Source organism: Meles meles, chromosome 14 (assembly GCF_922984935.1).
Source record: "Meles meles chromosome 14, mMelMel3.1 paternal haplotype, whole genome shotgun sequence".
NCBI classification, from domain to species: Eukaryota; Metazoa; Chordata; class Mammalia; order Carnivora; family Mustelidae; genus Meles; species Meles meles.
The window spans coordinates 15613011-15627697 of record NC_060079.1 but is presented as its reverse complement, the minus strand read 5'-3'; the positions used below and the strand labels follow the sequence as shown (position 1 = coordinate 15627697).

General features: G+C 39.2%; 1 protein-coding gene across 1 annotated transcript in view; it reads left to right on the top strand.

Moving 5' to 3' along the window:
• The first annotated feature begins 13393 nt into the window (after positions 1-13393).
• The window catches only part of STARD13 (StAR related lipid transfer domain containing 13), a 513277-nt gene continuing 511983 nt past the window's right edge, over positions 13394-14687 (top strand). The window contains exon 1 of the mRNA XM_046028279.1: positions 13394-13491. The gene's annotated coding sequence lies outside the window, so the exon portion shown is untranslated. The remainder of the gene's footprint in view (positions 13492-14687) is intronic.

The window sequence follows — 14687 nt, the reverse complement described above, 5'->3', positions numbered from 1 at the left end:
GGTGAAGTATTGCACTTCTCCCTGCCCCCGGAAGACTGGGCCCCATGGGAGAAGGATGGACATGTTTCCAAATTCCTTTCCAGTACTGCTCCCTCCCTAGACTCCTGCCATGCACACTTTCTCCTCTCGGAACACTCTCGCTCTATCTTCTCTGCCCTTCCCTTTGCTGGTGGGATTTCTCAAGGCCCATACTTAGCTCTCTTACCCCTGTATACCCCCTCCTGAGACAGTCTACATCCAAGACTTGTGGTCCACGGTTCCAAGTCACAGATTCCAGCCCAGCTCACTCTTCTTACAGGACAGCGTGGCTAGGAGCAGGGGCCCTGCCTTCAAACTGCCTGAGTTCGAAATCCAGTCCATCGACTTGCTGGTTGTGTAAATAGTACAAGAGACTTAGCCTCTCTGCGGCAGTCTGTGTCCTCCTCAGTGAAATGGCATCACTAATGGCTTTCCTTGTGGAATTACTCTGAAGACTGTATGAGTTAAGTACATATAAAGCACTTAGAACAGTACTGGGCTCATCAGATGTGCTGGGAAATCTGCATGGGCTCACTACTACTAATACTGTTCGAATTCGAAACATCTGTGTAGATGTCCCTACTATACCTTGGAACCAATATTAATTCAATGCAGCTGTGTGCCAGGTTAGTCATACACATTGTGTCATTCAGTCCCTTCACAACAGCTCTGTAGCACAGTGTCCTGGATATCTACTGCTTCATAACAAACTATCCCAAACAGTGGCATCAAACAACAATCATGTTGTTACATGCTTGAATTCTGAACTGGGAATTCCATCAGACACAGCCTGGGTAGGTGGTTTTCACAATGCCCAAGGCCTCAGCGAGGCATGACTTTTACAGCTGAGAAATGAAATCCATGAAGAGTTTCCTCACCCACATGTCTGGCACCTGACCTGGGACGAATTAAAGCTGAGTTCTGCTGAGACTTGACTGGAGCACCGTACATAGCTCCTTATGCCGTGTGCGTTCCTCAGAGCACAGCATCTGGGTTCTGAGAGGTAACATCCCAAAAGGAGGAACAACTATTCCAAGATCACCAGACGAAGGTATAAGACCTTTGAAGACTTAGCTTCAGGAGTCACAAAGCATTGATCCTGCCATACTCCATTGGCCAAAACAGTCACAAGGCTGCTCAGATTCAAGAGTAGGGGATATAGACCCCAACTTTTTTAGGAGAAGTGTCAAAGAATTTGTGATCCCTGAAAAAATTGCCAAAGGCAGGTCCCATCACTACTTTAATAAAGAAATTGGCACTTAGAGAAATAAAATAACTTGAAATATGACACATTTAGTAGGAGAGAAAGTCTAGATTTTAACTCGGGATTTTATGTCAGGTTGAGGATTTTGAGCTCAACTGAGGAACACACCAGCAGCGTATCTAGGCAGCTCTTGTCAAAATGCATCCCTACATTTTCCTCCCTGTTGCCTGCCCCATCAAATAATAGAGTTAGCCAATTAGAAATGGAGCCCTGACATTGTTTAGTTTAGAAATGCTTCGAGGTAATACTGCCTGACTGCCCCTTTAGATCTCCCATCATATTCCTGCTATTTCTGTCCCCTAAGGTTCACATTCTTCCCTCAATTTGGGGGAATCATTACTTTAAAATATGGATCTAAAAGTGTTGTGGAGAGGAGCCAACCTGAGAAATTAAGATTCATGATCAGTGGGTTATTAACTGCTCCCTCTTCCCATGGATGCACTGAATATGTAGCTACACAAGGAGCAATACCCTCTGAGAGAAATCCAGAAACTAGCTGAGTACTCTTACCATAAACCTCACCCTTGACACAGCACCATTCAGGTGAGAGGGAACCTCCAGTTCCCAACTTCTTCTTCCTCTTCCTTTTTATAAATTTTATTTTATTTATTTATTTGACAGACCGAGATCGTAAGTAGGCAGATGCAGGCAGAGAGAGAGAGAGAGGGAAGCGGGCTCCCCGCTGAGCAGAGAGCTCGATGCAGGGCTCGATCTCAGAACACCGAGATCATGACCTGAGCGAAGGCAGAGGCTTAGCCCACTGAGCCACCCAGATGCCCCCAATTCCCAACTTCTTGAGGAGCACAGTGTTTGGATTACACATCTAGCACCCCAACTTTTAAGGCTCCCTCTGAGGGATGGGGACCCAGAACAGCTAGCTACCTTGGAAAGCCAACATGGCTTTTGTTCAGAAGTATCACAGAACTACAGCAAAGAAGCAGCTTTCCCCCTTCAGTTTTATTAAGATATAATTGACACATAACATTGTATTAATTTTAGATGTATGACATGATGATGTGATATATGTACATATGGTAAAATGATTACCACAATAATGTTGGTTTACATCCCTCACCTCCCATGCATTTCAATTTTCTTTTCTTATAATGAGAACTTTTACAACTTACTCTCTTAGCAACTTTCAAATATATAATACAGTAGCTTTAGTCACCATGCTGTACATTACCTCCCCAGGACTTGTTTATCCTACAACTCAAAGTGTACACATTTTGACCATTGTCACGCATTTTACCTACTTTCACCCATTCCTCCTGCCCCGACCCTGCCCTCAGCTCTAGCAATCACAAATCTGTTTTCTGTATCTATGAGCTTAGGTATTTTTAGATTCTACATACAAGTGAGATCATGCAGTATTTGTCTTTATCTGATTTATTTGACTTAGACTAGTATTCTTAAGGTCCATCCATGTTGTTGCAAATGGCCATATATATATATATATATATATATATATATATACACACACACACACATATATATATACACGCACACACACACACACACATATATATATATATACACACACACACACACACACATATATATATACGCACACACACATATATGTGTGTATATATAATTTTTATAAATTTATATCTGATATATTATAATTATGTGTATTTATATAAATATTTATATATAAAATTTCTCCATCCATTCATCTTCATCAGTGGACATGTAGGTTACTGTTTGCATGTTTTGGCTGTTGAAAATAATGCTGCAGTGAATATGGAGGTACAGATATTTTTTTCAAGATAGTGATTATGTTTCCTTCAAATATATACCCCATAATAGAATTAATTCTATTTTTAATTTCTTGATGAACCTCCATAATGTCTTCCAGAGTGGCTGCACCAATTTACATTCCTTTCAGCAATGCATAAGTGTTCCCTTTTCTCCACATCTTTGCCAACACTTGTTATCTCTTATCTTATTGATAACAAACATCCTAATAGGTGTGAAGTAATAGCTCATTGTGGTTTGATTTGCATTTCTCTGATGATTAATGCATCTTTTCATGTACCTGTTGGCCACCTGAATGTCTTGTGTAGAAACATGTCTATTCACATTCTGTCCATTTTTTAAATGGGATTGTGTTTTTTTGTTATTGAGTTGTATGGGTTCTTTGTATATTTTGGATACTAACCCCTTATCAGAGATATGATGGGCATCAAAGAAGCAGTTCTTAATGGTTATGTAAGCACTCACTATGTTTATCCTCCTTGGCTTTAATGCAGAGGGAACAGGAAAAAATGCCCATTTCTCAGTCTTTCCTAAGAAGGGATCTGACTACATATGTTACAAGCTGCTGCTTGAGTATTTGGCTTCTAATAAGCATGCATTTAGGTGCTCATTGTGATCCTCCCAAGAGCACCAAAGACCTGATGGACATTTAGCCACCTTATTCCTCTGGCTCACTTCAACAGTGAAACCAAGTTTCCAGTATCTCTTTGGAAGAAGAATGTCAGAAGTATCTTCCCAGAAGGAGAATGTCCACACATCTAGTGCCCAAACCTTTATGTCTGCCACCGAAGAAATGGGCCCCCAAATCACCTAGCTCTGATAGTGAACAGGGCTTGCTTTCATGGATCCCACAGGTCTATAGCAAACAAAGAAACAGTTTTTCAACAGGTATAGGAGTAACCCCCAAAGCAATACACCTGGCCTCAGCACAGAAGGAATGGAAAAAAACCACCCATATTGCAGTTTCTCCCTGGAAGGGGTTTAACTGCATGATTTTCCAACAGCTGCCTGAGGGTCCAGCTTCTAACGAACATGTAGCAAGACGATAACTGTGATCCTCATCTTTGGGACACTAATGGCTCTTGGTATACCCTCAACCATGGGGAACCACTAAGAACAAAGAGCAATCACAAAGGTTTGAGGGGCAACCAGAAGCTCAGGCTACACAGATTGATGAGGATCTACTCCTACATGAGACCAGCCCGTCAAGACCGGAGAGGTGACTACTTTACTTAATGCATAGAAACCAACACACAGAGTCAAGGAAAATGAAGAAATGGAAATATGTTTCAAAAAAGGATAAGATAAATCTCCAGAAACAGATCTTAATGAAATGGAGATAAGTACTTCATCTGATAGTGAGTTCAAAATAACAGTCATAACAATGCTCAGCAAAGTCAGGAGAACAATAAATGTACAAAGTAAAAATTTCAGCAAAGAGAAAATATTCAAAAGTACTAAACAGACATCATGGAGCTGAAGAAAAATAACTGGGCTGAAATAATCAATACAGAGATTCAGGAGTAAATTAGATCAAGCAGAAGAAAACAATCAGTGAACTCAAAGTCAGGGCAGTGGAATTCATTCAGTCAGAGGAATAAAAAGAATGAAAAAGAGTGAAGCTAGCTTAAAGAACTTATGGACCAACATCAAACAGAGCAATATGCACATTACAGGGATCCAGAAAGAGAAGAGAGAGAAAGGGGCAGAGAGCTTATTCAAGGAAATAACGGCTGATGATTTCCCTATTGTAAGGAATGAAACAGACATTCAGATCAAGAAGCCCAAAGAGTACTAAAAACGATGAATCTAAACAAACTCACACTGAAATTATAATTAAATAGTCAAAAGTGGAAGACAATGAAAGAGTCTTAAAAGCATAAGGATTTTTATTATTATTAAAGCAGCTTTCTACTGTGTATAAGAGAACCCCCATAAGACCATCAGCAGATTTTTTCAGCAGAAATTTTACAGACCAAAAGGGAAGAGGATGATATATTCAAAGTGCTAAAAGAAAGAAAACTGTCAAACAGAAATACTCTACCTGGAACAAGTTGTCCTTCAGAATTGAAGAAGAGATAAAGGGTTTTCCAATGAAAAGCTGAAGGAGTTCAATAGCACTGGCCTGGCCGTATGAGAAATGTTAAAGGGAGCTCCTCAAGATGAAATGGAAGGGGACTAGTTAGTAACATGAAAACATAGGAAAATGCGTAGCACACTGGTAAAGGTAAATATGTTAGGCTACCAAATAAATCTTAATAAACTTGAGAAAACTAAAATCATATCCAATAGCTTCTCTAACCACAGTGGTATAAAACTAGAAATCAATTACAAGGAGAAATGGGAAAATACACAAATACACACTCTGGAACAACCAATAGCTCAAGGAAGAAATCTAAAGAGAAGTTTAAAAAAAATCGTGGGAGAAATGAAAGTGGAAGCACAACATACCAAAACTTAAGGGATGCAGCAAAAGCAATTCTAAAAGGGAAGTTTATACTGCTGAATGCCAACCTGCATTAGGAAAAAAGGAAGATCTTAAACAATGTAGCTTTACACCTCAAGATACTAGGAAAAAAAAAAAAACTAAGGCCAGAGTTAATAGAAGGAAGAAAATAAAGATCAGATCATGTATAAATAAAGTAGATACCAGAAAAACAATAGAAAAGATCAATGAAACTAAAAGCTGGTGTATGCGTGCAAATGCTGGGGAGGGACAGAATCACAAGCAGGCTCCATGCCTAGTATAAAGACCGACATGGAGCTCAATCTCACAGTCCTGAGGTTATCACCTGAACTGAAATCAAGAGTCAGATGCTTATCTGACCAAGTGACCCAGGACCCCTAAAAGCTGATTTTCTGAAGAGATAAAACTGACGAATTTAGCTAGACTAACAGCTGTGACTTTTAAAATTAGCATTTGCTAAGTAGAGCCACTGGATTTTAGATGGTGAACCTAGTTCAATAAAAGACCACAAGGGAATTGAAATAGAGAAGTTTGTTGCTCAGAGACTGTGGAAGAAATACAAAGCATGCCTTGAGGGGCTACATGAGAAGACCAAAGCAGTTGTAGGCAGAGAGAGTGGCAGGACGTGGGACTTGGGACACATGCCTTTACTAGAGTAGAGTGTTTTGGGATTCTTGATCTAAAGCCAGCTTGGCCAATTCATACAAAAAAGAGGGAGGTTTTGGCAAGCTTTATGGGGGAGCTTATCACGAGGATAATCACAAGATAATAAATGCGTATTTTAAGGGGCACGTGAAGGGAAAGGCTTGTGAGATGGAGATCTGTATCACAAGGGCCATTGGGGGAGTCATATCAGGAACTCACCTTTATTTGTGACTCTGTGAACTATTATCTAGGGGAAAATAAATAGGCCCAGCCTTATGTTTTAAGGAGCTAATGTCAGTTTAAGGCCCCTGCAGTCCACTTGACCAAACAAAATGGATACTCATGCAACAATACCATGGTGTAGTGTATCTAAACTTTTAACACTAACTTAGAAAAAGGAAGACTTAAATAAACAAAATCAGAAAAGAAAGAGGAAACATTATAGGTGATAACGCAGAAGTACTAAAGATTATAAGAAACTACTATGAACAATTACATACTATATATAACAAATTACATAACCTATGAGAAATGAATAAATTCCTAGAAACATACTTCCTACCAAGACTAAATGATAAAGAAATAGAAAATCTGAGTAATCCAATAATGAATAAGAGATTGAATTAGTAATCAAAAACTTCTTAAGAAAGAAAAGTCTAAGACCAGTTGTCTTCAAGGGTGAATTTTGCCAAAAATTTAAAGAATTATTACCAATTCTTCTTAAACTCATCCAAAAATTAGGAGAGGAAGGAGTACTTCCAAACTCATTTTACAAAGCCAACGTTATATGATACCAAGGCCAAATAAAGAAACTATATAAAAAGAAAATTAGAGACCAATATCCTTGATGAACATAGAAACAAAAATCCTCGGGCACCTGGGTGGCTCAGTGGGTTAAAGCCTCTGCCTTCGGCCCAGGTCATGATCTCAGGGTCCTGGGATAGAGTCCCATGTAGGGCTCTCTGCTTGGCAGGGAGCCTGCTTCCTCCTCTCTCTCTGCCTGCCTCTCTGCCTACTTGTAATTTCTCTCTGTCAAATAAATTAATTAATTAATCTTAAAAAAAAAATCCCCAACAAAATATTAGCAAACCAAACTCAACAGTACATCGAAAGGACCATACACCATGATCAAATGGGATTTATCCCCAAGATGCAAGGATGTTACAATACATGCAAAATAATAAGTATGATACATCACATTAACAAAATGAAAGATAAAAATCATATGATCATTTTAATAGATGCGTAAAAATATTTGACAAAATTCAACATCTTTTTGATAAACACTCTCAACTGTAGGTGGATATACTTCAAAACGATAAAGTCCATACATGACAAGCCTACAGCTAACATCATACTCTCTGGTGAAATATTGCAAGATTTTCTTCTATGATCAGGAGCAAGACAAAGATACCCACTCTCAACAGTTTTACTCAACATAGTACTAGAAGTCCTAGCCAGAGTAATCAGGCAAGGAAAAAAAAAGTAGAAAGGCGTCCAAATTGGAAAGCGAGAAGTAAAATTTGCAGATGATATGATCTTATATGTAGAAAACCCTAAAGACTGAACCAAAAATAACAACAACAAAACAAAAAACAGTTAGAATTAATAAACCAATTCAGTAAAGTTGCAGGATATAAAATCAATATGTAAAAATCAGTTGCATTTCTATATGTTAACAATGGACTATCAGAAAGAAAAATTAAGAAAATAATCCCATTTATGATAGCTTTAAAAAGAATAAAATGCTTAGGAATAAATTTAATCAGGGAGATGAAAGATCTGGACACGAAAAACTATAAAACACTGGTGAAAGAAATTAAGTCACAAATAAATGAAAAGATGTCCCATGTTTTTCTTTTTTCTTTTCTTTTTTTCTTTTTAAAGATTTTATTTATTTATTTGACAGACAGAGATCACATCTAGGCAGAGAGGCAGGCAGGGGCGGGGTTGGGGGGAGGCAGGCTCCCTCCTGAGCAGAGAGCCCAATGTGGGGCTTGATCCCAGGACCCTGGGATCATGACCTGAGCCGAAGCCAGAGGCTTTAACCCACTGAGCCACCCAGGCACACCTTCCCATGTTTTTGTATTGGAAAAATTAATGTCATCAAAAAGCCCATACCACCCAAAGCAATTTACAGATTTAATAAAATTTCTATTAAAATTCCAATGGCATTTTTCACAGAAAAACAATTCCAAAATTTGTTTAGAACCACAAAAGACATCAAATAGCCAAAGCAATCTTGAGAAAGAACAAAGCTGGAGGCATCACATTTCTGGATCAAACTGCATAATAAAGCTATGGTAATCAAAACAGTATGGTATTAGCATAAACACAGACATATAGATTAATGGAAAGCCCAGAAATAAACCCATGTGTCTTTGATCAATTAATCTTAACAAAAGAACTAACTATATAAAATGGGGAAAGGCAAGTCTCTTCAGTAAGTGGTGCTGTATCCTGTTTTCTGCTGTCCAGAAGTAGAGTATTCCTATGACATTTTCATAAGCTAAATGGCATAAGTCAAAGAAGCAATTACCATTAATTTTTATGAAAAAAAAATCAAGTATTCCCAGACCCCCAAAATAACCTCTCTTAAGCTTTTCTGATCCCTAGGGCACATCTTGCTAATGTATGCACAAAATAAATCAAGGTAAAACGCAAATGCTCATAGACACAGATCAAAGCTATGGCGGCTTGATGCTGACATGCTGAGTATAGTTCTGGGGAAGATGCTTGGCAGGGCTGCTCTCACTGCTCAGGCTGTGAGATGCATCTATGATGGCTTGTGCAAAACAAACACTGAACACTACTTTGGCTTTTCATCTCTTTTTTATAAATGCAAAAATCCTCTTTGGATGTTTTTTGTTTGTTTTTTGTGGGTTTTTTGTTGTTTGTGAAAACAAGTACTAATGTAGAACTTTTGTAACAAAGAAGTGGCGTAATGTGAACTTTTGAAAAACAGGGGACATCTGTATCTCCATGCTAACGAATAAAACTGGACACCAATCTTACACCGTACACAATAATCAACTCAAGATGGATTAAAGACTTGAAAGTAAGACCTAAAACCATGAAACTCCTAGAGAAAACATAGGAGGTGAGCTCCTTAACATCAGCCTTTGGCAACAAGTTTTTGGATTTGACAGCAAAAACAAAGGCAACAAAAGCAAAAATAAACAAGTGGGACTACATCAACCTAAAATATTTCCATATAGCAAAAGAAACTGTAAACAATAAAATTAAAAAGTAATGCATGGTAAGGAAGAGAATATGTGCAAACCTAAAATATTTCCATATAGCAAAAGAAACTGTAAACAATAAAATTAAAAAGTAATGCATGGTAAGGAAGAGAATATGTGCAAACAAAATATTCAAAATATACCAAGAGCTCATACAACTCAATAGCATGCATGCATGCATGCATGCATGCATAAATAAATAAATAAATAAATAAATAAGATGAGCAAAGATCCTGAATAGACTTACTTTAGGGAAGACATACAACTAGCAAATAGGAACAGGCTGAGGTAATCAGCATCACTAATCATCAGGGAAATGCAAATCAAAGTCACAATGAGATATTACCTCATACCTGTTAGATTGTCTATTATCAAAAAAGGCAAGAGAAAACAAATGATCTGCTCCCAGGTCTTTGCAGCTTAGGTAATATTACATGGATCAGGTAATGGGCCCTGTAAATTACAGAACCATAGAGATAATAAAATAGATATTTTAAGCTTCTATGTTTGGGGGTGGCTTGCCATGCAGTCATGAATAACAATAACCTACATTGCTTTTCCTTTGTTCCTTTATTTCTTTGTATTCATCTCTTTCTCAAATAGTCATGGCATCTTTTAGTCAAAACAAATTTAATTCAGTTGAAATCTCATTTTATTTTCTATTTTTAAATTTTATTTTGAAAATTACAATGGAGGCTCTCTCCAGTTAGTACCAAAGCCATGTGTAAAAGAATAATTTCCATACTAAGTGAATTACCTTCACTGCCTCTGTTGCATTCGTGAAAGCATCATGAGATTTGAGGGTGGCCAATTTATGGTGACTGTCAGCTGTACACTCATTATTGACCAAAACATTCCCATACGTGGTCATAGGAAGCATAAATGTTTAGAAAGCTTGGATTATGGCAGAGGGCAGTAGCTACTATAATAAGGAACATTATTTTGGACAAATGCAAATGAAAAATCTGTAATAGAATGAACTGAAAAAAAAAATAAGTAGCTATACATTTGGGAAAACATAATCCTCGTAAAAATATATATCTAAACCAAATTTTCTTCCAAATACTTGTTTTAGCACTTTAATATCACCGCATTTATAATGTACACGCCACTTCTTCTAGTTATTAATTTTCTATTTACTAATGCATTCAACCAATACTTACTAAGTTCCTTACCTGTGCCAAGCATGACTATGCTTGGTTGTAGAAATAGAAAAGTGGGTGAGAAAGTATTAGTTTAATGAGACAAGCAGACAAAAAATCAAAATTCAATTTAAGTACTAAACTAAGATGGAATAAAATAAAGGATACTTTATAATAAAGGCAGCCTGAGAGATTAAGGGAAATTCCCTGCGATGAAATGACTCAGACAGCAGCCAAGTCTTGAGAGATCAAAGGCTTACCTACCCATCTTGGTCTTTAGTCCACAGTCTCCTTGCCAGGGTTCATCAGGCAGGGCAAATATTTATTGAATATGTTTGCAAGACTCTGGCCTTGGTCCCCAGTGAGTCAGCACTTCTCTCTCTCTCTGAATAAGGATGAGTCCTGACTCATGAAGAGGGATTCTACACCCACTCAGAGCTCATCCAGTGGCTCAGGAAGGATTGTAGCTGTCAGAACATGAGCACCGAGTATTCCTAACTTTAGTTTTGTCTAGTGACCAAGAAGAGAATTATTTAGTCAACTTTCTTTTCTTTTTTTTAAAAAAGATTTTATTTATTTATTTGACAGAGATCACAAGCCGGCAGAGGGGCAGGCAGAGAGAGAGAGGAGGAAGCAGGCTCCCTGCTGAGCAAAGAGCCCGATTCCGGGCTCGATCCTAGGACCCTGGGATCATGACCAGAGCTGAAGGCAGAGACTTTAACCCACTGAGCCACCCAGGCGCCCCAGTCAACTTTGTTTTCTACACATCTCCAACCCACTGCACTCCAACATCTCTTTTATTGCCTAATCAATAAACCTTTTCTTTCTCTCAACCTAACATAGCTACTTATCATAAGCCCTATTAGACCTGTTGCTTTTACTTTCAGTATTTCAATCTTGAGGTAAGACTTGTAGCATTGCATCCGGTTGGTTTTTATATTACTGGAACAATATTTTTTTTCTCTACCCTGTATGGGTTCTTCTGCCATTTTTCACTCATCAGATTCTTAGAATGCTAATGATCTCATAAATTCCACACCAGCCTTAGCCAAAGAAAATCGGCCATGTAAGGTCATCAGTTTTGATTACCACCATGAAGTAGGGGGGTGAGATCCCCAATTTCACCAAAGAAGTACTAGGCACCCTCTTCTTTCAGTCCTGTCTTGACTGTTGAGCCTGTTGAAAGTTTCTCTAGAGACTAACTTCCCTGGATCATTCATTTTCTTGCAGGATAAGACTCAATACCATCTAGTCTATAAGTCCCAAATTGGCAGCCTGCAGGGCAAATTTAACCAGCAGACAGATTTTGCTTGGTGTTCATTAAACATTTTGAGTAGGGAGATTTATAAAACTTAGAGTTCACATAAAAATCTGAACTTCTAGTTTCTGTTGAAAAGTCAGAAGAGGGGCACCTGGGTGACTTGGTGGGTTAAAGCCTCTGCCTTTGGCTCAGGTCATGATCTCAGAGTCCTGGGATGGAGCCCCACATCGGGCTCTTTGCTCAGCAGGGAGCCTGCTTCCTCCTCTCTCTCGCTCTCTCTGCATGCCTCTCCACGTACTTGTAATCTCTGTCTGTCAAATAAATAAATAAAATCTTAAAAAAAAAAGAAAAGTAAAGTCAGAAGGTTTTGGCATAATTCATCCCATAACGAATTAGGAATATTTGTTGTGGGCTAATAGCTACGTCCAAAATAGACACCTGTGTTTTCCACCTCACCTTAGCCCAAGTAAACTGCACTTTGAGTTTTTGCATTTCCTGAACTACTAGCCCAACTCCTTCATTTCTCAGAAAATGAAACTGAGATCCAGAGAGACCTCAAGATTTTCCAGGGCTTAGAGTTGGTTGTATAACCAGATCCAGAGCTTGAACATGGGTCTTTTTACCCCACTCCCTACTTCAAGGTGCTGTCTTTCTCTCTTCTTTACACCCAGAAGCAACTGGTCACCATTGACTGCTTTAGGCTAGAGTCCTAGCAAGTGCTGCGGAAAAGCCAAATGACATCAGACTCTAAGCCCAGAGTAATCATGGCTCAAGTCTTACCATATGGATTTTGGAAGAGGTTTGTTTCTTTTAGCATTTTTTTTTTCACCCAATACCTCTTTTCTTTTCTGTGGCACATTGTAGCAGGTGGTTGTGAAAGTAAAAGCAAATGTTTTTCTGGTCCTTGTACGCCTGTGTCCCACGAGAGGACATGTACTTCCTCTTCACAATGACTTCTGGTGAGCTTGATGCAGAAAGTCCACTTTGAAATATCATGTCAGTGTCACAGATGGGTTTATGACACAGACACAGTAGATTTTCATTTTATCTTTGAGCTTGGTGGGGCCTGGTTAACACAGATTATGATATACTCATGATTGTGAACTTCCTTCCGATTAAACATCCTGTCAGTTCTTAGGGAGTAGACACTTTTCTGAGAGGTGAGATGGAGTTTTAACCACAGAGCCCTGCTTCACACCAGCCGGGAGCATAGCAGAGTTCTAGAGATAAGCTTGTCCTCTTATCTCAACCTGTTGGTGAGTTGTTACAAGTCTTACTTGTTCCCTGGGAAGCTAACAGAAAAATAATTCTTTCTATTTTTAATGAATGAGAGGCCCCTCCCAACAAAAGCATGAAAACTACAGATTGGCTAGAGCCTGTTTTTTTATAACCCTTTCCTTCCCCCAAGCCTTGGCCGGGACCTCACAATGAGGTGCTTTGTGAGCCTCAAGCCAAGGTTGACTTGGCACCTCTGTCTCAGAGAGCATGTGCAGACTGTGTGTGACAGGCTCCCAGGGAAGCCACTTCCCACATGTGCTCCTCTGGTCCTCTCATTGGTGTTCGGGAGCAGGAGGTTGGTTTCTCCCGGTGAGCTGGGTGCTATGACAGATTAGACTTCTGTGCAAGAAAATAAATCCTGCACATTGGATGTACTGCTTTAGACTCAAAGACCTCTTGGGACCTGACGTAAGGTAAGCAGCGCTCCGCCACATTTCTTGAACTTTGAAACTGTGAATGTAATTTGAGGACGTTCCTTGAAACTCTTTGTTGTTTAATGCGAAACTTTAACATGCTGCCTTTCCTGCTGCCTTTAAGAATAACAGCTCACTGTCAAACACACACACGCGTGCGTGTGCACACATACACACACGCCACTGCTTAAAAAAAGGAAAAAAATTCTTCCATAATGAAATAATCATGTCGATTTGTTTTACTTTTCAACTTGTATGGAAGTGTCCAGGATGGGCTGGATTTTCTCTCTGCTTTCAGAATAATCAGTGTCCTTTAAAACGGGATCAAATTATCTTTGCCACTTGAAAATGGATGTGTGCGCAGGATTAATTCTGTAGAGAGAAAAGCCTGGTGGAATTGCAACCAAATGTCGGTCCAGGTCTGTGGGTCTTTATCCCAAGTGTGGCTGGGTGCTTGCTAAATCCCAGGAGGGGATTAAAGAAACCGGTTGCCACCATTGTGTTAGTGCTGCTCTGCAAGACCTGGGAAATCTGCTGGGGACAGGTGTTGCTGTGCACAGACCAGGTCCTTGTGAGTGAGTGTGGCCAACTAAATCGGGAAGCTGGAAGTTAGTACAGTGCAGACTAGGAACCAGTGGTTTGTCAGACATAAAATGATGCAGAGCAAGTTCAGTAACATGTAAGGCAGTTATGTGTCTCATGTTCACGGAATCCAATCTTTTTATGGAAATTTACAAGAACTTTTAATGTTTTTGTTCAAGTTTGACCAGATTCCAAGTCTTTGCCTATAGTTCTGTAAATAATCTATTTTTAAGAGGGCATCACTGTAAAAGATTTCTCTGTTGTAGGGAGAAATAATGCAAACTAAATCTTCTTTCTGTGTTCTGGAGACCATTCAAGAGAAGACCTCCCCTGTATTCACACTGTTTCTTTTAAATCTTTGTCCAGATGTTTCTCCTACTTTCCTGCTTTGCCTTTATCTCTTCCTTGGGGATTAAGTTCCTGTGGGCATCTTAAACCTCTCCTGAGGTCCCCAAGCCCCTTCCGGTGCCCTTCTCACGGACAGCACCAAGGTGCTTCCGCACAAAGCATTCGGAGTCTTGCTCACAGTTGTTTTTCTCACTCTGGATAGTGGTTTACCTTGATCTATCAGCCCTCCAGTCACAGTCCTGTGACACAGGTTGCCTCCAGTTTAT